A 6,836-nucleotide genomic window follows, 5' to 3' on the forward strand; every position below is an offset into this window, starting at 1 on the left:
CTTTGCGTTTGAATCTGTCTGTCAGTTTTGTGAGGCAAAACTACAGAGCGAAATATGAACAATACATTGTGAAGTAATTTTATGAAGAACATCATGTCGAGAAGGACATTGCATAAAAAGACAGCCTATCAACTGAGAGTTTGACCAGTGCCATCTTGCCTCGTAACAAATATTGACAGTCCGCATAATCCTTTCTGACTCTCAGTACTTGTCATCAACTTTCCCCTTATTATAAAAAGTGCACTCGTCTAGAATGGGTATATTTTGCGGTTTTCCAGTCAACTGTAATGACAAAAGAATCTTGGAACAGTAAGGAACGACAGTGGATCAGGACACTTGGAGAAGTATAGGAGTCCTGATTCAAGGAAAGGATGTGTGTGTGTGTGGGGCGGGGGGAGGGGGAGGGGGGGAGGGGGTCGGGCTATAGCCGGTAGCTTAGATATGTATGTCATGACGGATTTATGGATCAGCAGAGAGCCTGTTCAAGGTGCTTGGGGTGGGATATGGAGGCTGTGGAGGGTGATGTAGGGTGGGGAGTGTTGGATAGGCTTGGCAGGAACCTGAATATGGAGTGGATTGGAGAAATAATGTGGTTTTGGTCTACGAGTTCACTGGATGTACAGAATTTGCAAAGATATTCATGCAATTTGAAGAGAGGTTGTCGGTATTTGCGAAGATCACACTGTTCTTGGCGTCGATTAACTGACAGAAACAGAGGCTTGTCTTTGCAAAATTCAGAACTGTTTTCCTTGCGATACACCAACCAGGCTAGCTAGTAATTTTTTTCAGTTACCTTGCGTTCAGTGAACATCATCTGGCACGCCTGCAGTAGACTGATCTAACCTTTTACCTTCTAGTTACTCCTGTCACTTAGATTCTTTAGATTCTCTTAGCACACTACATTCAGCCTGTACGGTTGCATCAGAGGAAAAGTTACTGACAAGAGTGCCAAACACGACGCGTTTCTGCATGCTTATGGTTTTGCAAGGCTTTGCACCGAGAAGAGGTCGTCGAATGGCAATGCTTTGTGGCTCTGAAGAAATACAAATGATTAAACTGATGTCACAAAACTGTTACAGCCATATCTGATATCTGTCGATGTAGACAAAAAATAGTGTTACTAGTTTAGAAACCACCGTACGTTAGCTTCCTGTGCTATGGGTAATTTGAACGATAAACCATAATGATGTGGAACAAAGCATTTTATATTCACATCAGAAATTAATTTGTAAATATGACTACATGCTAAATATTGAGGCTATTTTTAAGTAAACATATGTGAATTAGTGATCTCCACCCACCATCTTTTACATATTAAAATAAACGTAATTCTTGTAGGATAGCAGTTCGCTGTGGCCGAGCGGTTCTAGGGGCTTCAGTCCGGAACCGTGCGAGTGCTAAGGTCGCAGGTTAGAATCTGGCCTCGGGCATGGATGTGTGTGATGTCCTTAGGTTTAAGTAGTTCTAAGTTCTAGGAGACTGATGACCTCAGTGCTCAGAGCCACTTGAACCACCTTTTCTTGTGCGATATAGGAGTTGTCAAGGAGAAACTTTTTCAATTTGTTGTCAAATTTCACGTTGCTGCAGGAATGTGGAACGTTTCACTATTTTGCGCGTATCCTTGTGCTGGGGCCATGCTAATTTTCTCTGTATCGTTCCAGTTTTAGTACACTGGACTCGCATTCGGGAGGACGACGGTTCAGTCCCGCGTCCTGTCATCCTGATTTAAGTTTCCCGTGATTTCCCTAAATCGCTCTAGGCAAATGCCGGGATGGTTCCTTTGAAAGGGCACGACCAACTTCCTTCCCCGTACTTCCCTAAACCGATGAGACCGATTACCTCGCAGTTTAGTCTCTTCCCCCAAAACAACCAAACCCCCAATTTTAGTATATATACCGCTTGACAGTGTTTATAAAATGACAGCTGCTGCTGAGATTAGTCAGTGATTATTAAAAATAAATGGCCACTTCAAAGAGAGAGAGAGAGAGAGAGAGAGAGGGGGGGGGGGGGGGGAAGGGGGTGGAGGTAGAGAGTAAAAGGTACAGCAAGACACTTCTGTAACAAAGAAGTTTCTGCCGTAAAGCTTGCTGTGGAGTGCTATTTGTCCCGCTGTAATGTAACTGTTCCGTGAAGAGAAATGTAAGAGTCAGTCCAACAACCTGACAAGAAGGGCCGAAGGAGAAACTAGGACCACTGTCGGATGTAGCCTCGTACTGTGCATCGTCAACGCCCTCAAAACACGACAGCAGAGAAATACAGCGGCCTCGGTGGCGTTGTCCTCTTTTCGTAAAGAGGGCGCCCTGACCTTAATCTGCGACAGTGAAAGGCAGCGGATCGTTTGGTTTGTATTAGAAGAAAGGATTCGTCTTGAAACACCGAGAAAAGTTCTAGATGTTGTAGTTTTTCAAATGGAAAGAACGAAATTCCATGATACTGTAGTGGAGTTGTGAGAGGGGTGATACGCTCTTGTAAACCACATTCTCGAACATCATTTTCTGTATCGCATATTACGCCCAATGTACAGCAGAAGTTAAGGGAAGAAATATTTTGTCATTACACGAACCCAACGAATTCGTCTAGTGACAGTAAGGGCCATTAAATTCATGTTACTTGCATTAAAATGTAGTTGTAAGCTTCCAAAATAATTATTTCTATTATTTATACCTGGGTTGTGAATCTATTCCTGGCTTCGCCTTTATAAATCAGCACAAAATTGGTTATTTCTCTTATAAAAATTACGCAAGTTCTGCGAAGTATTACAAATAATTCACACAGGAGCGCCTCATCATCTTCATATTGAGAACTAATCACTTATAAATCTCTCCAATTTTTTTAAACAGAAAACTGCATTAGTTTAATGTTAAAGGTGACCCATGCATTGTTTTGAAACGGTGAAAAGTCGTGTCAACAACGAAAGCTGATTTTTTTTATCAATTTGTCAATTTAATTTGCATGAATTCTCGTACTTTCAACGTTTTCGAAACAAATATTCCAGTTTTGTGGTATAAAGACAACAGATACCTGGCGTACTAACAAGAAACAGTAACAGTGTAGAAACCTCTCTGCTTTTGGTAAGCTTCAAAATTTCTGCTTAGAAAGATCGTAAAGCACATATTATAGTCACGATTCAGATACTTTCCCCGTAAGACCAGTTACTAACCTCGAGGACATAGGAGTCAACGATTTATTTTGCAGATTAACCTTTATTTTCTGAGTTATGAGCTGACCCTTCACGTACTCAAGAAACTGCTGGCTACATAAAGGAAAGACGAAAATTATGCTTACGTGTCTCACTGACTATCACCTTTACTTGACGGTACATTAATTCTCTTATGCAATTTGTCGCCAACAATTTATTCGTTTTTGGTACTACCTAACGTACAACATTACAAAGAAAAATTTATCTGTACACTAACCCATAAAGATTAAGTTATAGCTTTGTTTGTGAGATGTATGAAGTAAAAGTTATGTCTCTCTGATAATTTGTTCATCGAAATAAAATGTCTATAGAATGAATCCTCTTTCTAGTTGAGAGGTATAGAGTCGATGTCTGAATCTTAACGGGTATAATGAGAACGAAAACTCAAGTTGTGGAAGAAACAGTACCGTAAAACAGGCAATCACAACCCGTACATTTTCAGTAGTCACAAATATGATATAATTTAACAAGCAAAACATTTGCTTGGACCAGTGTTTAATAACACCTGCTGCATTTACATAGTCATGTTTCTCATTATAGAAGTTGCTCTGTGGTCATACGTTATCCTCTTAGTCGTCAGCGAAGTTCGGACATGGAGTTTGAATGAAATGATTAAATCACTGTGGAATGGATCAGACTGTGGCAAATTTTGAAAATATGATCACTTTGGTGCGGATACATCAAAAATAATCTAGAATGTATACATGTTGCCCTTGACCTGTGTGTACGTACTTCACTTCCGCTGTGGACACAAATAAGTGAAGTTATCATTGCAGCAAAAGTCAGTAGCACATTTTGGTGTATAGGCATGGATGCAGCATACGGTTTTAATAACGTCGTTAATCATTATATGTTTTAATAAATCATTATATGTTTTAATAAATCATTATACGTTTTAATAATAATGATTTAACCTTTGCTTTAGTATAGCGCCCAAGTAACTGCAGTTCAGGAAAATATAGCCTTTGGAAGGCAAGCGTCCCAAAATTTCAGACTTAATCTCACAAGTTTGATAACGTCAAAAATATAAAATATAACATGAAAGTGAGCACTCATAATCATCGGTATTTCGGTAAGCAGAGTGATTTTGACCACTGGTCTGCAAACTATGGTTGTTCGAGTGTGCAAATGAGGGAACACTGTACCTTTCTGTAGTTTCCACGTACGTTTGGGAAGACAGCCTTTCTGTAATGAGCCTTCCCCGTTCTGGTTTGTCTTACTCTACATTTTATGTCTGCTCTGCGAGCAGTCAGCTGCTATCTCAAGTTTTCTCCCACCTTTCCGTCTATTATTGACGGTTCAACTAATACCCATTACATTTTTACTCTTTTCCCTTTTCCTGTTCAGGGCATCTCCCCTAGAAGCCATTCTTTTCTCTATAGACGCCTTCTCGCTTAATCGGAATGGTAGGTGCCAGGTGCGGGTGAGTTTTCTTTCGCCACGGCTGGGCCGTAAAAGACCACTCGTCTGAACATGTGATGGTAAAAATACCACCGTCTGCTCTGACCTACGAACTAGTCCAGTCTGTGTACCGGGTTATCATTAAAGTGCAGTTACTGACAGAGGTCCTGCGTGGGCAGTAATTATCATATAGCAGTGGAACTTGGTAGATATTCTAATGTGTTAATGTGGAACCGGGGTGGGGGTGGATGGGGGGAGGTGGGAGGATGGGGGGAAGAGACCAAACTGCGATGTCATCGGCCTCATCGGATTAGGGAAGGACAGGGAAGGAAGTCGGCCTTGCCCTTTGAAAGGAACCATCCCGGCATTTGCTTAGAACGATTTAGGGAAATCACGGAAAACCTAAATCAGGAAGGCGGGATTGCACCGTCGTCCTCCCGAATACGAGTCCAGTGATGTGCAACCGGTTTACGCTGGAAACAAATAATTGCCAATATTGACCACCAGGTGCAAGTCTAGCGCTGTGAATGGAAGAAAGAGGTTTAGGGATGTTTCCACATGTAATGGATTAGGACCGGGACGTGGTCCGGAAAGGCCACACAAGTGGGGCAGGTATAATTTTGATTTCATTATTAACTACCGCTTACACAATTTGTGTAGTGAGGATCGGAGATGTGATCAACAGTGGAGTCGGAGCAATGCTTTAGATATCTCCAGAGCCAAATGACACACTGATTCAGATCAAGCGATCTTGTAGGCCGTCCGCCTGGAAAACCTCTGGAAATAACACTTTCGTGGAAAACTGCATTAAGCAGATCTTTCACTGGGCAAGTGAAGCAGGAATCATATGCTACACAAGGAGGCCCCGATAACGTACAGATGTCACAATATACCTGACATGTCCTCTGGGTGTGTTCTCTGCAAAGAAGACCGGACCGAGAGTAAAGATGATTGTGAATGAAATGGTTCAAATGGCTACTTAAACGTAACTAACCTAAGGACATCACACACATTCATGCCCGAGGCAGGATTCGAACCTGTGACCGTAGCGGTCGCGCGGTTCCAGACTGTAACGCCTAGAACCGCTCGGCCACCCGGCCGGCGATTGTGAATCCACACAACACAGTCACAGCCGGTGAGCGCAACGGCCTTTCGTGCACAATACTTAGATTGACAGAACCCCCTTGCCGGCAGCGGTGGTCTCGCGGTTCTAGGCGCGCTGTCCGGAACCGTGCGACTGCTACGGTCGCAGGTTCGAATCCTGCCTCGGGCATGGATGTGTGTGATGTCCTTAGGTTAGTTAGGTTTAAGTAGTTCTAAGTTCTAGGGGACTAATGACCACAGCAGTTGAGTCCCATAGTGCTCAGAGCCATTTGACAGAACCCCGAATTCGGCACTTATGTGTGTTCATTGCAGCCTGTAGTGTAAAATGTGGCTCGTCACTCCATCGAATATTGCCCGGCCACACGTCAAACAACTTCATTCCGTGCCAGAAACCGTGGAGGTAATTTGGTGCGTTTCTGCGTACCATGTGATTTCAGTTGCTGCACCGCCTGGGTCTTGTACGGGCACCAGTGTAAAATAGACGGCAAAACTTTCTGTACTGTTGACCACGTGGCCCGAACAATCCTCGTGACACTGCAAGGGCACTAGCACTACCCGGGCCACGTGCTGCGTGGTCAGTTACAGCAGCAGCAACTTCCCTCTTCCAGGTGTCACAGCAAGATCACCAGTGTTTTCGAACGTCGTTACCTTCTGCTTCAAACCACATCGGGCTTCTCCTCAGTATTTCCAGTCATCGATACTCTCTCAATGCAGGACTGTAACTGCTGCAGTTCACATAAAACAGTTTCACTGACAGCGAATGGTCTCTCTTCTCGATTGCCGTACTGCCCACTGACATTATGACTTGTCAAATGACAGCGTGGACGTCTTACCAACATACAAACCGTGTACAGCGCCAAATTTGCACCTGGTGGTCAAAATTGGAACTAATTTGTCTTCCAGCGTAAATCGACTCTCAATTAGCATAACTATCAACTTCCGCTGCCTTACGATAATAACAGCCCATACTGGACCTCCGTCAGTAGCTGCTCTTTAATTATAACCATCTGGTACTTCTACTTTTCCGTAAATCGTTTTTAAGCCCTGGCATCAGTAGTGCCTTTAGTGCCTCGCTTTATACCTTCCTACGTATTTTTCTCACCCGGTCAATATCCTGTGCTACACGTAGCTC

General features: G+C 43.2%; 1 non-coding gene across 1 annotated transcript; it reads right to left on the minus strand.

Moving 5' to 3' along the window:
* Positions 1-1,585: 1,585 nt before the first annotated feature.
* On the minus strand, positions 1,586-1,695 carry LOC126286586 (U6 spliceosomal RNA). Its single transcript, XR_007551709.1, has one exon. It is a non-coding gene; the product is annotated as a U6 spliceosomal RNA (small nuclear RNA).
* Positions 1,696-6,836: the final 5,141 nt, after the last annotated feature.

This window comes from Schistocerca gregaria, chromosome 1, assembly GCF_023897955.1.
Source record: "Schistocerca gregaria isolate iqSchGreg1 chromosome 1, iqSchGreg1.2, whole genome shotgun sequence".
Taxonomy (NCBI): Eukaryota; Metazoa; Arthropoda; class Insecta; order Orthoptera; family Acrididae; genus Schistocerca; species Schistocerca gregaria.